Source organism: Bombina bombina, chromosome 5 (assembly GCF_027579735.1).
Source record: "Bombina bombina isolate aBomBom1 chromosome 5, aBomBom1.pri, whole genome shotgun sequence".
Lineage (NCBI taxonomy): Eukaryota > Metazoa > Chordata > Amphibia > Anura > Bombinatoridae > Bombina > Bombina bombina.
The window spans coordinates 1,071,900,223-1,071,921,040 of NC_069503.1; positions in this window are offsets into that span (position 1 = coordinate 1,071,900,223).

The window sequence follows — 20,818 nt, forward strand, 5'->3', positions numbered from 1 at the left end:
TATAAAGCTACAGGTGACAATGAATGCAAATGTTTTACGAATATTCAGTATTCATTTTGTTTAAAATGAAATGAATAAAGAATAGTTCAGCTGACGAATATCTGGGGAAACTAATTTCCTCGAATATTCGTTCAGAAAAATTTTGGCGAACTAAATATTTTACAGCTGCACATATCTATCAAATAAAAACAAGGCTTCAAAGCAGAAGGGGCAGACAAAATATTAGTGGGCAGTACATTGCCAGGAGTCAGCAACAGTTTTCACAGTGCACAATTCAAACTACAGAAAAGGTTCAGACGAGAGATGTCAACCACAATGCAAACTGAGGTCAAAACCAGAAGTGTAGGACAGGAGACTTGGTGCCAGCTCTGCCGCAGGATCACTTCTGACGCTATAGCCACAAATATCCCTACCACGCCTCCAGCAGCACTCACAGCCCCCTTCTTAGCATGAGCCTGGGCTTTGGCCACTTTTTGGATCTTCAGCTTAGTGTGACCCAAGACATGTTCATGTTAGCCTCTAGGGGCCTGACAGTGATGTCATAATGTCATGTTACATGTACTGTGCTAAATTATGTTTTTAGTGTTTCTAAAGTGGTAATAATATCTCAGACCTTGGGGTTGATTTATTAAATGTCAAGCTACAGCGAATCATGTCCAGTTGATATTGTTAAATGCAGACAGCATATGCTGTCCACATTTAACATTGCACAAGCATTTCTGGTGAAATGCTTGTGCAATGCCACACCCTGCTCACTGGCGTCCAATCGGCAGCTAGCAGGGGCTGTCAATCATCCTTATCGAAGTGGATCGGGATGATTTTGTGGCGGACAGGTTAAGGAGCACCGATCTTACAATCCCTGCTTCTTAACTTAGGTTTCAGACGAGCCTGAGCCTATGGCCCTCTGAAGTAGCACCTGCTGCTTAATAAATGGATTGTGAATAAGTGGCCTGTTCACAAGATTACATAGTTCACATAATTTCCCTGTCCTTTTTCAATATTTCACTATTGTGCAAGATCTTTTCTAAAAAGATTATTTGGATAAAAAGTCCCTGTTGGTTAACGTAATTGATTATAGGGTAAAAAAGGCAGATTTCAAAGAAGTGTTTCAAAAATAGATCTTTGAGTTTTGGTAACATAAATCCCTGTCTTCTTATATATTTATTCAGCCGTAGTACTGTATATTGTTTGGGAAACATTTGCATAAAATAACAAAATAATAAAATGTCATTTTGCAACTGAGTGATTCATTTCTGATGCATATACTTAGGGGTCAATTTATCAAAGACTTTGCCTGCCTTCGCCTGCCTACGACTGCAGGTTCACAGGTTGAGAATTTAAATCTCCCCGGTCTCTTCTGACAGCGTGATTGGCTGTGCGCGGACAGAGGGCAGCATTGCATAAGAGTGCAAAATAGCGTTCTTGTGCAATGCTGAATTCCGCCAGCGGAATCCAGTCCGCCAGAGGCAAGCTGCGGCAGACAGAGGCTCATATGTATGCCCCTGTTCACCATAGCTTGATAAATCAAGTCCTATACTGTAAAATATTCTCCCCTTTATTGTATTTCCATTTAATCATTTTACCTGCTGGAGTGTATGAGATTGTTCGCAAAAAGCTCTTTTACCTTTATATTGACATTTGTAATAGCTAATTTTATAGTAGTTGTAAGCATTTTAAACAAATCAAGAAGTTAATTTGATTGAACAATGAGTCTTGAGCAAAACCGGAGGTCTTAAGGAGTTCATTGGCTAGGGGCTTTGTAATAATGGACGAAAGCAGTATAAAAGGATAGTTGTGATGATAAAAAAATACAATTTACAGACCATTCATTAAAGTGAAGGTAAACTCTCCCCTTTTTAAAATCAGATCCGGAATCTTAGTGATATTTTACATGGAGTTTAAAAAATCAGTTGTATCGAAGATGAGCTATAACTTACTTTTTAATAAAGATATAAAATTAAAATACCCTGCGCTCCGCCTCTCATTTCAAAAGTTTTTCTGTGAGCTGACGGTTTGAATTGTTCTCCAATCAGCACTCTAGCTACAACAAAAGTGCCATATGGGTAGAGTGCTGATTGGAGAGCAATTCACAGAAAAATTGACTATTGAAGTGGGCAGTGGAGTGCAGGAAATTTGAATTTTATACCTTTATTAAAAAGTAAGTTATAGCGCATCTTCATTACAACTAATAAATTCAACTCCATCTAAAATATAGCTGGATCTGATTTTAAAAAGGGGAGAGTTTACCATCACTTTAAGGCTTTTTTAGGTCTACTGAAATAAAAATGGGTTCAGTCACAGACCAATATTAAAGGGACATGAAACCCATTTTTTTTTCTTTCATGATTTAAAAAGAGCATGTCATTTTAAACAACTTTCTGATTTACTTCTATTATCTAATTTGCTTAATTCTCTTGATATCACTTGCTGAAAAGCATATCTAAATATGCTCAGTAGCTGCTGATTGGTTGCTGCACATAGAGGCCTTGTGTGATTGGCTCACACATGTGCATTGCTATTTCTTCAACAAAGGATATCTAAAGAATTGAGCAAATTAGATAATAGAAGTAAATTGGAAAGTTGTTTAAAATTGCAAGCCCTATATAGGGTTTCCGGTGGAGGAGGAGCAAGTACTAGCTGCTGAGCTCCCTGCTCCAGTCCTAATTGCTGTTGGCGGTAATTCTTTCGCGCCCTACCCCAGGAATTGGGGTTGCTACCTGGACAACAGTTATACCGTTCCTGGATCCTAACAGTGCCTTTCCATCGCACTGTTTGCTATATAAACATTTCTAGACTCAAACTTGCTACTGAGCTGCCCCTCACTTGTTAGAGGAAAATTTGTACGGAAGACAATCTTTACCTCCCCAGGCTGTCCCCCTCCTTACCTAGCCCTGGACTTTCTCACCCCCTGGGGTGAGCCGGAGTTGCAAGTCACAACAATACCGCAACATTAAGCATACAGCTAAAAAAAAAACACTTTTTTTTCTTTCTTGCTGATGACATCTCCCCCCCCGCAGGACAGAACTTACCTTCCTCGGCATCAAGATCTTCTTACGGCTTGTCTACACTCACCGCCATATGCTCTGAGAGATCGTCATGCTTGGAGGTGATTTGCTGTTTGTTTTTCCTGTTGGAGCCTGGTAGTCCCCCTGCCACGGAGTCGGCTGTTCCTGTCTGTGACCTGGCCCCTCCTCCCCCACCGGTGCTGCGAGGGAGGGGGTGAGCGCTGAATAGAGCGCTGAGCTGGTGTGCTTCCGAGAGGTCCCTCTTCTGTTTGCCTGCTCTCTCCTCGTTCCGGCTGTCTTGAGGCTGGTGTCCCTCCCTCCTCTCCCACCGGTGCTGCGAGAGAGGAGGAGGGCTTTGATGTGGCGAATCGTGCCTGAAAAGAGGGCAAGAAGAGCGGGTGAAAACTAGCCGCATTACGAGGATCCTGGTTCCGGTAAATCTCAGCATATCCCCTGCGGCGGTGAGTGAGTGAGAAGAAGCTGGGGTAAGGTGAGCCTTGCAGGATATTTCTTGACACTGTTTTTCTGACAACAGGAGAGGGGTCATCACTGGACTTAAGGGGTTAACAAGTATTTCCCTAGGAGCTAATCTGATATCGGCATCTTTTCTTCTGGGCATAACTCTTAGCAGAAGTTTTCTGCATTTACTTAATACCTCTGGATAATATAACATCACTTGTGCTCGTATAAGGAAGAAGGAGGGGAGAGACTGTGAGGAAGGAGAAGAGGAGTGGGATAACAGAGGGGAAGAGAAAGATGGAAAGAGAGAAGGGAACTAAAATAAATAACATAGGATAAACTACAAAATCTGCAAACAAAAAGAGACAAAAGCAGTATAAACTCTTCACTCAGATTTTTTCTTCTCCTTTGCTCGAATTTAATTGAATTATAGTTGTTACAAAGTTTTTTCTGCTAAGCTTTATTACTTCTAGGAGTTTAAATTGTTACCTTTCAAGTTACACCACAACATCAAAATCTCTTTCTGTTGTGTCTTAATTTGGGGTTTTTTCACAGTAGGAGGTAAATTGCTCCAACTGTCTGGTAGCGCAAAATTATTTTAATGTTAAAGCGTACAACCCCTCTTTTTCTCCTAAGATAACATCTGACATTAATCTGAGCTCCTTTTTTTTTATTTAATTGCAATAGTACAAAACTAATTACTAATGGGCTCCTTTAAAATCTAATTTTTTTTTTTTTTTTTTTTTTTGAATCTAGGATCTTCCCATTGCTATACAAAAGGTGTTAAAACCATTTATTGTTGTATTCAGGAATTTATCCATTTATAACACAGACACCTCTGGTATAAATCAATATCCCCGGTGTCTATGCCTGATAGGCATTAAGATTTTCTGAAAATTAATGGGGTAACGCTGCTAAGACCCCAAAGAGAGAAAAAATTAATCCTTTATTTCTTTATAATATTGGTCTGTTGTCGTGTCTCCTTACATTATACTTCTTCCTTTTCTTTTTTTCAAGGACTTTCTCAGAACCTGTTGAAATTTTTCAGCAACTTCATACTATTGTGTCCCTTTCCCTCCCACCTTGGTAGTCTCCTGCCCTTCTAAGTTGAGACTCAATAAAAGAACGTATACTGTTACAGGGAATTAGCTTAACTTATAGGCTATTCCCTGTCTAGGAGAGAGCAAGTAGAGGGGTACAAGAAAGGGAAACTATAAAGTTAAAGAAAAAACCAGGTATAAGAAACAATCTCCTTTATTGAAATAAAAAGGCCAGAAGGGGCAAACCAAGTGGAAAATTAAGCGAACTAGGGAAATAGGGAGGTGGGTTAAACAAACCCAAAAATTGCTGTTTCCCCCCATAGGACTAAAGGAGAACATACACATTAAAATTCACAAAACCCTCACTCACTCGTCCACTTTTTTCACAATATAAAGTAAATAATTGGGTGAGTCACGACCCATCTAATTTTTTCACAAACACTGATTTTTCCCTTTTACCTCACGAAATCACTTCACAAACTCACTCCCACTGCCCTCACTTCCCTTTTTCCTTTTTTTTTTTTTTTCTCTTTCTTTCTCTTTCTCCTTCACCTCCCTTAAGGAAACAGAGGGAGGGGAGGGGGAGGCAGAGGGAAAGAAAAAGAGAAATCACGCTGCACCTTAGTAAATTAAAAATTGCACATGGACAAATATTTGCATGGTCACCCCAAAACACCTCCTTTAACTATGGCGGGTAGACAAAGGGAGAAAAAGAATAAACCTCCCCCTGAAACCTTGACAGAATCACAACTACCAATGATAAATCCTTTATCCACGATGGAAACTATTGATATTCAAACACTGGTTAACAGTATTACATTAGCCCTTAATCCTAAATTTGAATCACTGAGAGACGAAATAAAACAGGATATAGCATCCTTGTCCAATGAAGTCAAACAATATGCACACAGAATTTCTGAAGCTGAACAAAGAATCTCAGATCTTGAGGACCAGACTATATCTTACAAATCTATCCTCGACTCTACAAGTAGTTTACTACTAAAAATGCAGAGTAAAATTGAAGATTTGGAGGATAGGTCAAGGAGAAATAACCTAAGGGTCATTGGGGTCCCAGAGGGAAAAAAATATGAAGACCTAGTAAATTTTATGTCAAAAATTCTACCCCAGGTACTCCAAATTCCTGAATCTCACCCACAGATAATGGTCGAAAGGGCACACAGAGTAGGGATCTTTAACCCAAGCAGAGTGAATACAAGACCTAGACCTATTATTGCAAGAATTTTAAACTTTCAGCATAAGGTCACTCTGCTACAAGCATACCGTAAACATCAGCCCATATTTCTAGATGGTGTAAAAATCCTCATGTTCCAAGATTATTCAGCAGAAACAGCTGCAAAAAGAAAAGAACTCGCCCCACATTGCACAAAATTTATAAAACAAGGGGCCTGGGCTACATTATTATATCCTGCAAAACTGAAAATAGCGTTAGAAGGTCACACTCATATTTTCGAATCAGCACAGGAAGCTGAAAAATTTTATGTTGATACCTACCCAGTACCAGAACAGAGCAGAGGGGAAGTTAACTGAAGTTAGTCTTCTACTTTTCTCTTCTTTTTTCTTTTTTTTTCTTTTTTGTGTTAATAAAGATGGATTTAATTGATTACAAGGGCCGCAGAGGGAGAGGGGTCGTACTTCCTATATGTACTTTGGTCTTTATGGGGTACACTAAGGTTTTTACTTTCCTGTGTTATGGGGTTTTTTTTTTTTTTGTTTTTTTCCCTTCCCTTCTTCCTCTCCTCCGCTTTTCTCCCCTCTTTAATGTTGCCTAGATGGATATAAAGAATTCTTTTAAATTGGTCTCATGGAATATAGGTGGCTTAACATCTCCTATAAAGAGGAAAATAGTGCTATCCCACCTTAAAAAAAATAATACTGATATTGCCTTCTTGCAAGAAACCCACCTAAAAACTGAAGAAGTGCTTAAACTTAAAACTACATGGGTTAAAGAAGTATTATTTTCATCCTCAACCAAAAGGAAAAGTGGAGTAGCAATGCTCTTAGGGAAGAAGCTCGACTACGAAGTTATACACACTGAGACAGACAGAGAGGGAAGGTATCTGATTGTCGAAATCAAAATAATGAAAATAATGTATACACTCTGTAATGTTTATGCTCCTAACGTTTTCAGTCGCCCGTTCTGGGAAAACTTACAAAACAAACTTTTACTTATTGCGGAGGGTTACTTGATCTTGGGGGGGGACTTCAACATGGCACCTAAATATCCACTTGATAGATTAAGACAGAACTCCACTTCTCGAAAAACAAAGAGAGATAATTTAGAATCAAACTTGTTCATTAAATTAACTAAAAACTTGAAGATCTGTGACATATGGAGGACACAAAATACGGACGAGAGGGAGTATACATGCCACTCTCGCGCACATAAGACACTCTCCAGAATAGATCTTTTTCTAATTGACGAGAGATTATGTAAATCTAAAGTTATAGCCGAAATCCTCCCAATCACTACATCTGACCATGCCCCTATTTCTTTAGCATTTCAGTCTAATTGTCCACAGGGAGGGAAAAGAGGGTTTAAATTCCCACGATATCTAAGTACTGACAATAAATTCAAAAACTGGTTGATAGCAAAATTTCGTGATTATGTTCAATTTAACCAGGAATACATCCCACGACCAGCACTCTTCTGGGAAACAGCTAAAGCTGTTTTAAGAGGGGAAATACTTGCATATAATATAGCTAGGACTAAAAAGTATAAGAAAAGGGAAGGAGAGCTTCTTAGAGCAGTAACTAATGCATACAACAGGTATATCTATCAGCAAAACCCAGAAACATGGTCCAGATATCTCTCTGCGTTAGCACACAGAGATTCTTTTTATTTATACAAAACAACACAGAAAGACCTTAGATTACAGGCCAAGTTATACCACTACGGGAATAAAACAGGCAAACTCCTGGCAAATTTGGTCAAATGAGAGAAAGCCTCTCCCTTAATAGAAAGTATAACATCAGAAGGCAGGCAATTTAAATCACCTGAAGAACTTCTCCGAGTATTCGAGGAATATTACAAAACCCTTTATAATGGTAAAATATCAAATCTTACACAGCGTGAGGAATTCTGGAAAAAAATTTCGTATCCGGTGTTATCATGCGAAGCAACAGATCGTTTAAATTCTACCATCACTGAACAAGAAATTCTTACAGCAATTCATAAACTAGCCTATAATAAAGCCCCTGGACCTGACTCCCTCCCGAACGAATTTTATAAGATACTATCCTCTGAAATAACAAAGTATTTATCTTTCTTATTTAACGACCTCTACCTTGGAGGGGGTACGCCGTCATTAGATTTTGTTGCTTCTAATACAACCCTTATTCTGAAGCCAGGGAAGGATCCGGTAAGGAAAGAATCCTATAGACCTATAGCACTTCTGAATACTGACTACAAACTATTAGCAGCTATTTTGGCATCTAGGATGCAATCTTTCCTTCCTTCCATTATTCATAAAGATCAATCAGGCTTCATTTCAAAACGGAACTCCTCAGCTAAAATTAGGGAATTACTCCTCACAATTGAATACTTTAAGATAACGGAGGAGATGCAATATGGGAGGAGAGAGGAGACCCCTGATAAGGCGATCATTTTTATTGATGCTGAAAAAGCATTTGATTCTGTGCATTACGATCATTTGTCTTATACTTTGAAAAAATTCGGGTTAGGTGGTAACTTCCTCCGTTTCTTTAATAATCTGTACAAAAACGCTTCCACGAAAATTATAATAAATGGAGATCTCACGCAAGACATAACACTAGAACGGGGAACCAGACAGGGGTGTCCTCTCTCCCCCCTATTATTTGATCTGTCAATTGAACCCCTGGCCCTAGCAGTACGTCAACAACTGGAAGGAATTAAGGTAAAAAAAAAAGAGATGCGTATGGCACTCTATGCTGACGATGTTTTAATATATCTATCAAATACAGCTAATAATATACCCAAGCTCCTTTCGATAATAGATCAGTTTGGATCATTTTCTGGTTATAAGGTAAATACAGCTAAATCAGAGTTACTTTGGATCAAAAAGACAAGAGCTTCAGCAACACAAATTCCCTTCACTATAGTACAAGACTCGGTTAAATATCTAGGTATATGGATTTCCTATAACCCTAACGACTGGTATTCTTTAAATATACTTCCAATACTCAAGATCGTCAAAGAAGCTTTCAAAAATTGGCAGAATTTACCTCTCTCTTTGTCAGGTCGCATTGCCCTATACAAAATGACTCTCCTCCCGAAAATACTTTACGTTCTCCAGAACACCCCACTGATTCTCAAAAGGAAAGATATTCTTTCATTTAATACAGCTCTGCGTGAGTTTATTTGGCAGAACAAAAAGCCCAGAATCTCATTAACTAAATTGACACTACCCTTAAAACTGGGAGGGCTATCTCTCCCTGATCTAAGGAACTATAATTTAGTATTCCTAGCTCGCATCATAGTAGACTGGATAACTAATAAAGATTACATCACGAATTCTGAACTTGATGCCGACATTCTCTATCCAATTGAGCTGAGGGCTATCATACACTGCAATAACAATCTTTTTCCTCCTGAATTAAAAAAAATAAGTTCGATCTGCAACCCAATTCAAATGTGGAAGAAGCTATGCAAACAATTATCTATTGAATCTAAGGTATCTAGGTATAACACACTTTTAAATAATCCACAATTTCCAGCAGGGATGCAATCGACTTTATTTGCACAATGGCAGACTCAAGGTCTAAGGCAAGTTCATCAGTTATTAGATTTTGAAACGAGATGTGTTAGGCCATTTGACTCCCTAAGGGAAGAATTTGGCATCCCCAATAAAAACTTTTTTGCTTATTTGCAAGCAAGACATTACGCTACCAAGCTAACAAGTGAATTTGGGTGGGACTGGTCACTTGGGAGTATTGATAATTGGATTCTTTTAGCAAAGAACGGGCTCACCTCAATCTCTTATATCTACAAAATAATAATCTCATTGAATGGTTCAGAGACACTGGAAAAAATTAGGCATAAATGGGCTGAAGTGCTAAGACAAGAATCTCTCACTCTTAGCTCACTTACTCTCTCAATACAAAAGGTTCATCAGGTAACCTTATCTACAACCTGGAGAGAATCGCATATCAAGATCCTGCATATGTCACACTTCACACCGAAAAAAGGCGCACAGTGCCAGGCTAGTTTCAACAAATGCCCAAAATGCCTCTTTCCCTCAGCTAGTTTATTGCACATGTTATGGGAATGCCCGAAAATTCGTAAATTCTGGCTTAAAACACAGTATTGGTTAAACACCAGCCTAGGCCTTCCCTCTCTGTCTCTCTCTCCTACAAATGTAGTTCTACTTAGTCAAGATGAGGGTCTACCCTTTAAGGAGTTTAAAATCATTAACCTAACTATTCTGGCTGGCAGATATCTAATCTTAAAGAAATGGAAAACAAGAACAATCCCGAGTGTAAAAGAAATCAAAAATTGTTTAAAGAAACAGTGCATTATTGAGCAAGTGGATACTGATATACAAAATGAAGAAGACGTAAAGAGATTCTTCTTAAAGTGGTCTATATTTATAAAATCCCTACCTGAGAGTGAAATTGAATATATAATCTACCCGTTTAGAGATACAGAATTAATCTTACTAGGTATTTGGTAATCAGAGGTAAACATCCCTCTCCCTCCCCTCCCTCCTTTCCCCTCCCCCTTTTTTTTTTTTTTTTTTTTTTTTTTTTTTTTCTTTTTTGTTATTTTATTTTTTTTAAAAAATTAGAAAAACCCCAACTAGGTGTATAAATAATCCATTCAAGGGGACAAGTAAATTGGACCGTGAAATTTTTAATTTAAATTTGTTATGTTTTCCAATATACTATGTTTTTCTTTTGTATTTCCTTTCTATTGGCCCTGCAAGGCACTAAGAGACTGAATTTATTTTGTACACGATGTTGGTTATAAATAAAAGTTAAAAAAAAAAAAATTGCAAGCCCTATCTGAATCATGAAAGTTTAATTTTGACTAGACTGTCCCTTTAAGTACAATGGGGTTTATTCCAATCTTTCCTGACTCTTATTTTTCAAGTTTTGAGTCATCAAACACCAAGCAATAACACAACTTATATAATGGGAAAAGTTCAGATTGGATCTGAGCAGATATCGGGATGCATGGACAGCAATGGTTTTGTCAATCACAATCTTCCGACCATGGGTTTTGCACTTAATCTCAGCAAAAAAATGGACACACCAAATTCAACACACAAAGGGTATTGTTAAAGGGACAGTCTACTACATAATTGTTATTGTTTAAAATGATAGATAATCTCTTTATTACCCATTCCCCAGTTTTGCATAACCAACACGGTTATATTAATATACTTTTTATATCTGTGAATAATTGTATCTAAGCCTCTGCAAACTGCCCCTTATATCAGTTCTTTTCACATACTCACATTTTAGCCAATCAGTACCCTCTAATAAATAACTCCATGGGAGTGAGCACAATGTTATCTATATGGCACACATGAACTAACGCCCTCTAGCTATGAAATCTGTCAAAAGTACTGAGATAAGAGACGCCCTTCAAGAGTTTAGAAATTAGCATATGAGCCTACCTAGGTTTACCTTTGAACAAAGAATACCAAAAGAACGAAGCAATTTGATGATAAAAGTAAATTGGAAAGTTGTTTTAAAAATGCATGCCCTATCTGAATCATGAAAGTTTAATTTTGACTTGACTGTCCCTTTAACATAATTCTTAACCTTAATAAAGAAATATAGGAAAGGCTGTATGTATTTCCAAACAAAAGTAAGTTACACATCTGGTAATTAATTATATGGTATTGTGAAAATGTGATCTTTAACTCTGGGTAGACAAAAAGTGTGGGAAAAAATAAAATGTCTATTATTGATATTTGACACTCAACATTGTTGAGTCGTTTCTTTGTGTCAGGATATTTTTTTTATATTTTGAGAGTATTTTGAAATACAACTAGAAGATCGGTTAATGTGGGTGTTATTAACAATAGGAAATGTACAATATGTTAGACAGAAGCAGAAAGAATAAAGCTGACATAAAAAATCACACTAAACACCATATCCTACCATATATTTCATTTGCATGGTTCATAATAGAAATAAAAGACAATACATTAGAACAGTGCCATTGAGCATATGGCCTGGAGCCACAATACAACTCTGTTGTGCTCATTTATTTGGATTTTATATTTCTAAACACTGTAATATTTTTATCTGGAAGAAAAAAAAAAAAGGTTTTTAAATAGGTTTTACACTGCACACCACTACACTCTTCTTATGTGCAACTCATGGTGCCATTTTGTTATGGTAAATCATTTAGCTGCAGTCTTGCTAGACATATATATATATATATATATATATATATATATATATATATATATATATATATATATATATATATATATATATATAAAGTAGAAAAAAGCGCACTCCGAAGGAAACCTTGTAATATAATGTCACTTTAATCAGTCAAGTAAACTTACCCTCCACCAAGTATATAACACCGTGCCTACGACCGGACAACCACGGTGTTATATGCTTGGTGGAGGGTAAGTTTACTTGATTGTACACTTATTGGTCTGAGGACGGACTTCTTTTGGTCCGAAAACGTTCACTGATTAAAGTGATATTATATTACAAAGTTTCCTTCGAAGTGCGCTTTTTTCTACTTATTACTCATTTGTTTGCTGCACCCAGGGCATTTGACAGTTTCGTAAGTTTGGAGTGCATTTTCCCCTCAAATATATATATATATATATATATATATATATACACTGCACAATGAACAGTGAAGACTCAGGATTTTTCAAAAGTAGACAAATTTATTTTAATGTTTCGGGGACATTCTTCCCCTTCTTCAGAATACAAAAATGATGCACAGCATCCTCTTAAATAAGGCAAACAATCAAATAATCAAATAATTACCTCCCCCAGTGAAAGGCGCCAAACACAAAACACTGTATGAAAATCGCCAAACCGGAAGTGCTAGAACCAGTCACTTCCGGTCTGGCGTAGTTCAATGACAATCCTAACAGAGATCAATTCTTAATCTGTGGAACAAATCATATATCAAGTCTAACTGTGACTGTGTTACAAGCCAAGATTCAAATAGTAGAAAGAAATATCCTCAGTGTCTAATTCGAGTAACAGCCGCTTACCCAAAAGTGACATCACCACTATCAACCAGAAGTGGGGCAAAGCAGAGCAATTCTACATGTGTGCACTACTAGTGTCCGTAACCGGAAGTGGGGCACTAAATGAACAATGGTGATAAAGAAATATATAGTTACACATAAAAACATGAACCGATACCCACTGCAATTTAGGAGAATTAACTAGGTAATTGCCACTCATATATTAAGACTAAGTAAAAGTAAAAAACATGTTGGAAATAAATATAAACAATATTAGAAAAGTGAACTAAAATATTGGTCAATTTAAGTACATTCATACTGGCTATGAACACACAAAAAAACACTATAAGAGGGATTACAGAGAGTAAAATTAATAGGAGCCATTAACTTTTGCAGGCATATGGACTCACATTACTTTAAATTACTTTAGATTCTTTTACCTTGTTTTAAATAATATTAAATTGTTTTTACTAGTTTGAACTTATACTAAATTGTTCCAGGGGCCATTATACATCAAATAAGAGGTAACATACCTATATGTGTCTTAGGTATTTACTGCAAATATGAATTGGATATACGTGTGAAAATAACAAGGGTACTCAGAGGGGTTGATAGCAGAAGCTATATACCTATACCGTATCAAAGGGGGTCCACCCAGAATCAATAGAACTCTGGGGTGAATCCACACTTGGGTGTAGAAAGGCACATACCGGTGTCAAAAGGCATCGAGGTACCAGCAATACATCCAAAGATGGAAAGGATTTATGTTCCCTGACCCATTACACACTTCACCAACATTCATATTAGACTACCCAAGTCTGGCATACAATTAAGTCCCTTTGGAACAACAGTGTCCAATCTCAGGATCCATTCTGCTTCTCTTCTGAGGAGCATCTTGTTTCTATTTCCACCTCTTATGGGTTTCAACACATGGTCAATAAGAATTACTTGCAGAGACGGTACAAGATGTTTTGTCTCCATCCAATGGCGTGCGACTGGTTGGTCTGAGTGCCCCTTCTCGATGGCTTGCCTCATGGGCATCCTATGATTTGCCATACGTTACCGTAATGTCCCTTGAGTCTTTCCAACATTATGCTTCCCACATGGACAAAACAGCATATACACCACATACTCAGTAGTACACGTGATGGAAAATAAAATAGTGTACTTTTTGTTATTGTGTGGGTGGTTGAACTTCTTAGTGGCAATTAGGCCAGTTACATGTGGTACAATTAGGATATCGATAGCAGCCTTTGATGTTAGTTGTGGGTGCAGTTTCATAAGTCGTAATAGGGTCAGTACGGACCACAAGGTCCCGGATGTTTGCATTCCGTTTATAGCCCACCATGGGAGTGGTTGATTTAGCAAATGTAAGTTTAGGATCTGAATGGAGAATGTTCCAATGTTTCTTTACTATTTGGCCGAACTGTGCTGTATTAGGTGCAAATGTAGTAGTCATTATCACTTTTTGTCTTTCATCTTTCTTAAGGTTCTGTCTCTGAAGAACATCATCCTGTGTGAGTTCCTTCGTTTGTTCAAAAATAGGGTCAACAATTTTGGGTTTGTATCCCCTTTTCAGGAACTTTTGTTTCATATCTACTAATTGTGAGACCCCTGTAGATGTATTTGAGTTATTTCTAATTGTGCGGATCATCTGTGACTTAACAATCCCTCTTGTAAGTGATGGGGGGTGGCAGCTTTCAGCCCTGAGGATAGAATTACGGTCTGTAGGCTTTGTATACAATGTGGTTTCTAACCTGTCCTGATGTTTAGTGATTAGTAGGTCAAGAAATTGAATGGAAGTCCTATTGTAATTTATTTTAAACCTAACCTGTTGGTGTGGAATTAAATTGTGTACACCATTCATGTATGCTGTCCTCGCTGCCCCTCCATACCAGCAGGATATCATCAATGTATCTCCAGTAAAAAATTACAGGATATACATTTTTAGACCACAGGTATTCTCTCTCAAAACTCCCCATAAACATATTGGCATAGGCTGGGGCCACATTTGATCCCATAGCCGTGCCTGATGTTTGAAGAAAAAATGACCTTTCAAATTTAAAGTAGTTTTTCTTCAAGCAAAACTCCAAGAGCTGTAAAACAAATTCAATGGGTGTGCCTATGTATTTGTCTGTTTTTGTGAGTGTATCTCTAACAGCTGTCACTTCAATGTCATGGGGGATGATAGTATAAAGATTATTCACATCTAGTGAGACTAATATATCATCTTCCATGACATTGGTCTGCTTCAACGTACGTAATAAATCATTGGTATCAAGTAGATAAGCTCTGTCAGCTCTAACTACAGGCTGCAATAAATAATCAAGGAATTGAGCCACTGGTTGAATAATGGATTCTCTGGCAGTAGTGATGTCGCGAATAGTTCGCCGGCGAATAGTTCCCGCCGAACATAGCATGTTCGCGTTCGCCACGGCGGGCAAACATATGCGATGTTTGATCCGCCCCCTATTCGTCATCATTTAGTAAACTTTGACCCTGTACCTCACAGTCAGCTGGCACATTTCATCCAATCAGCAGCAGACACTCCCTCCCAGACCCTCCCAGCTCCTGGACAGCAGCCATTTTAGATTCATTCTGATCCTGCATTCTTAGTGAGAGGAGGGACAGTGTAGCTGTTGCTGATTTAATAGGGAAATCGATAGCTAGGCTAGTGTATTCAGTGTCCACTACAGTCCTGAAGGACTCATCTGATCTCTGCTGTAAGGACAACACCCCAAAAAGCCCTTTTTAGGGCTAGAACATCAGTCTGCTTTTTTTTTTTTCCTGTGTAATCTAATTGCAGTTGCCTGCCTGTCTGCCAGCGTGTGTGTCAGGCTCACAGCGTATACTGTGCCCACTTGCCCAGTGCCACCACTCATATCTGGTGTAACAGTAGTGTACATTTAAAAAAAAAAAACACTTTTTTGACTGTGAAATAATAGCAGACAGCTGCCAGTACCCAAGATGGCCACCAATAAGGCAGATGGGGAGGGTTAGAGAGCTGTTTTTGGGGGGATCAGGGAGGTTGGGGGCTAAGGGGGGATGCTACACCACAGCATATGCCAGTACTTAAGATGGCAGGGACAATTGTGGGGTGGGGGAAGGGAAGGGAGCTGTTTGGGAGGGATCAGGGGGTCTGATGTGTCAGGTGGGAGGCTGATCTCTACACTAAAGCTAAAAGTAACCCTGCAAGCTCCCTACAAACTACCTAATTAACCCCTTCACTGCTAGCCATAATACATGTCTGATGCGCAGCAGCATTTAGTGGCCTTCTAATTACAAGAAAGCAACGCCAAAGTCATATATGTCTGCTATTTCTGAACAAAGGGGATCCCAGAGAAGCATTTACAGCCATTTGTTTGTAAATAATTTCAGTGAGAAACCTAAAATTGCGAAAAAATTTAATTTTTTTTTAAATTTGATCGCATTTGGCGGTGAAATGGTGGCATTAAATATACCAAAATGGGCCTAAATCAATACTTTGGGTTTTCTACTACACTACACTTAAGCTAAAATTAACTCTACAAGCTCCCTACATGCTCCCTAATTAACCCCTTCATTGCTGGGCATAAAACACGTGTGGTGCGCAGTGGCATTTAGCAGCCTTCTAATTACCAAAAAGCAACGCAAAAGCTATATAAGTCAGCTATTTCTGAACAAAGGGGATCCCAGAGAAGCATTTACAACCATTTATGCCATAATTGCATAAGTTGTTTGTAAATAATTTCTGTGAGAAACCTAAAGTTTGTGAAAAAGTGAACAATTTTTTTTTTTTTTCCCCCTAAAGCTTTTTATTAAGGACGTAATTTCAACAAACAATCTTTCCAAGTTAAGGCAATAACAGTATACATACAATTAATTTTGCATGAAAGATACGAAAATGGATGTGGGGATTAGCTGGATTGATGGACAGATGAGATCAACAATCCTTCCCAACATTAAAGTCCTCGTTTTTACAGAGGTATCTAGTGTATATACAGTAGTTTTTCTAGAACATAATCTCATAACAACAATCTACACTGGTGTAATTTTTAAGGTAATAAATCAGTCAATAGAGGGCACACATCAATAGGATTAAGAGATAGTATTATACTATACTATACTGCAGACTCCCAATAATATTGGGTCGTTAATGTGGAGGGGACTCCCAGACCCCTCTCCGCCTATCTGTGGTTTGCAGCGCAAATTCCGCTTTCTATGTTGTCTTATTGCAGGCCTGTCTCAACAAGGGGATGTCTGGGATAGGGGTGAAACTCTGAGGTGATCGCACTGTTTCAAAAAGGGGGGGCAATGTTAGGGGGCACAAGGGAGGGACCGAAGGAGGTATATTTTGGGTTTTATAGATATCTAGGTATCGGCTGGGCGGCTTAACAGGGACTCCCAAGGTTCCCAAGTAAGACAATAATTTTGCAGTTGCCCTCTTTCTCTGGCTACAAAATTTTCCATATTCTTAATGTAATTTACACCTTCCAGTACGCTCTGCAGTCTTGGGGGTTGGCTCTTCTTCCAGTTCCTAGCTATAAGGAGCTTGGCAGAAATGAGGATATATATCAGAAGGTTCTGTTTAATCTTGGGTATTCTATCAAGCTCTAAATGTAGTATGGCCAGGGCAGGGTTTAAGTCCGTCGTTAATCCTAGATCTCTACAGACCTTTTCTACCTTTTTCCAGTAATCCGCTAGTCTAGGGCACGTCCACCAGACATGTAGGGGAGACCCAGGTTCTCCACACCCCCTCCAACACTGCTGTGAATGCCCGGGAAAGAGCCTCTGTAGCTTTGTGGATACCAAGTGCCATCTGGTAATTACTTTAAAGTATAGTTCGTATAAGGTAATCCAGTGAGTTGCTTTTTTCGTTAAGCTAATGGCTTTGTGCCAGGTCTCAGTTGTAAATGTTAGCTGTAAGTCTCTCTCCCAGGCATCCATATGTATTGTCTTTAGGGAGGTTGTTTCCTCTATGAGGCAATGGTAGTGTATCGAGAGAGGTTTAAACTGTTGAAGATTGGTCATCCATCTTACCTCCCACATAGTCAAATCTCTCAGTGAGTCGTCTAGAAATCCCCAGGATTTCATTAATGTGCGCAATCTTAACAGATCGAATCTTAGGTTGGGGGTCAAAGTAGGGGAGTCTAACATATCCTGGTGTGGTCGTAGTTTGGCATTATTGTAAAAATCCTGTAAGGTATTTATGTCTGAGTCATTCCAGGCGTTAAGGTGGGCGTTTGGTAATCCTATCAAGAGGCCTCTTATGGAGTGCACTGGTGAGGGGTGTGGGGCTATCATTTTATTATGTCTTAGCTTAAACCAGGTCTCTTGACAGCCCTTCACGATGTTGTTTGCAACGTGTATTCTAATTTGCCAATGTGGGGGCAGCCAAAGCAAGTCTTCCAAGTTAATGTATGCTGGCAGTGACGCCTGTTCTAGCTCTCTCCACCTTGTCGGGGGGAGTTCTCTTGCCCAGGCTGTAACATGTGTTATCATTGCCGCTTCATAATATTTTCTGACATTGGGGAGGCCCAAGCCTCCCTTCTCCAGCGGCATGTGTAGAATATGTGCTGCTACCCGAGGTCTTTTATCATGCCAAGTATAGGCGTTGAAAAGAGTCTGGAACCTTCTAAGCAAGGTACATGGGACTGGTAACGGAATACATCGGAACAGGTAAGTAAGTTTAGGGAGAATCATCATTTTGAGAGCTGCTACCCTACCTAACCAAGATATCTCGTCGTATCGTTTGGAGTGAAGCTCTGCGGTGATATTTGTTAGGAGATTTTCAAAGTTCTCTTTTATTACCGTGGTTTTAACATGGGACAAAAAAACTCCCAAGTGGCGAATTCCTTTGGAGGACCACTTAAAAGAATAGGTGGATTGGATAGAGTCACTCTCATTCTGTGGAATATTAATGGAGTATGCTTCCGTTTTAGTCACATTCAATTTATAGTAGGAGATTTCGCCAAATTGTTTGAAGAGGGCCATTAACGGGGGTAGGGAATTAATGGGGTCTGATAGAAAGACCGTAAGGTCGTCCGCAAAAAGTGCCAATTTCTGGGGGGTATCATGTAGCTGTACACCGTGGATCTCTCTAGATTCTCTAATGGCGAGCGCCAGAGGCTCGATCGCAAGGACAAATAGGAGAGGGGAAAGTGGGCACCCCTGCCTGGTCCCATTTCGGATCGTTATTTTGGGCGAACAAAATCCCAGTCCCCGAACGACTGCTGTGGGAGTGGAATATAAAGCTTTGACCGCCTTGACGAAGGAGTCCGGAATTCCAAACGCCGAAAGGGTCTGGAACAGATAGTCCCATCTCACCCTGTCAAACGCCTTTTCGGCATCTAGTGACAGGGTGAGCATCTGGAGGTCCATATCCGCAGCCTCTGAGAATATTTTTAGGAGGCGTCGGGTATTATCCGTGCCTTGTCGGCCCTGGACAAAACCCACTTGATCCAAGTGTATGAGTGTCTGCAGGTGCTTCCCCAGCCTATTCGCTAGCATTTTAGCGTAGATTTTGGCATCAACATTGATAAGTGAGATGGGTCTATAGCTAGAGCACAGTAGGGGGTCTTTACCTTCTTTGGGAATTGTTGTGATGTTTGCCTCCAAGAGTTCGGCAAGAAAGCTACCTCTGGATGCAGCATCACTGAACAATCGGAGTAGTATCGGAGCGACAATCGGGCTGAGTGCACGGTAAAATGTTACCGTAAAACCATCTGGGCCTGGGGCCTTATGAGGTGCCAGTTCGCCTATGGCTACTTTAATTTCTGTTAGTGTAAATTGTTGTTCTAGTTCCGCCCTAGCTTCTTCAGAAAGGGTGGGTATGGATAGTCCTTTTAAGAACCCCTGGATATCGCCATGGTTGGGTTTAGCCATCCCTTCAGTTGCCTCAATGTTGTACAGGGAGGAGTAGTAAGCTGCAAATGCAGCGCCTATGTCTTTGGGTGCATGTACTGCTCCTCTATGTGTCTCAATGCGGGGTATTCTCTTTTGCTGTGTGCGCTTGCGGAGTTTGTTAGCAAGGAGTTTATCCGCTCTATTCCCTTTATAGTAATAGAGTTGTTTGAGTTTGTGCAGGTTCTCTTGGACCCTTATCAAATCTCGTTTGGCTATTTCATCTCTAATGATTCCTATTTGGCGCGCCATCTGGGGGCTGGGATGTGTTTTATTCGCCTGTTCGAGTATGCGTAGGTCTCCGTATAGCTTCGCCAAAGACTGATTTCCCTCTTTACGAAGCCGAGCTGTTTTTTTTAATGAAATGTCCCCGAAGAAATGCTTTAAGAGCTGCCCACACCATGTCTATGTCAGTATTCCCTATGTCATTGTGTGTTAGGAATTCCTTAACGGTCTCTTGTAGTGCCGGGAGTTCTATGTTAGACAGCCATTGTTCTGGGAGTCTCCATGGAGGTCTACCAGAAAGGGACTGTAATTTAGAAAAGTCCAGATAAACCATGTCGTGGTCGGACCACGTGCATGGTCTAATGTTAGGGTTTGTAAATTGATCTAGGGACCAAGAGTCGCAGAATATGTAGTCCAGTCGAGAGTATGAGTTATGGGCTTTGGAATGATGTGTAAAGTCTCTCTCTAGGGGTGCTAGACATCTCCATGCATCATATAGATTATGTTGGTAGATGAGTTTCCGGAAAGCATTGGAGGTGGATGAAAGATTCCTATCTGAGTGTGTCGTGAGGGTGGATTGTTTATCTTTGGAGGGGTCCCATACCATGTTAAAATCTCCCCCTATTATTAAACTTCCCATTTTGATCTGGTCTACATGCGTCAAGAGCCTGCGGAGAAAGGGGATTTGCTTGGCATTAGGTGAATATAGTGAAACTAGGGTAAATAAGGTGTCATTGAGTGAGCAGATAAGTATCAGGTATCTGCCTTCACTATCTTTTTCAATATATTCCAGTTTGTAAGACAAGTCTTTACTAATTAATATGGCAACACCTCTATTTTTGCTTTCGGAATTAGAGGTGATCTCACAGGTCGGGTAGTGTTTGGAGATCCCAGGGAGTCGGGGTTCCCCCGACCAGTGGGTTTCCTGTAGGAATAAGATGTGTAATTTGTGTGCTAGGACATAGTGCTGCAACAGCTTTCTCTTAGTGGGGGAGTTTAGGCCCTGCGCATTCAATGTAGCTACACGTAT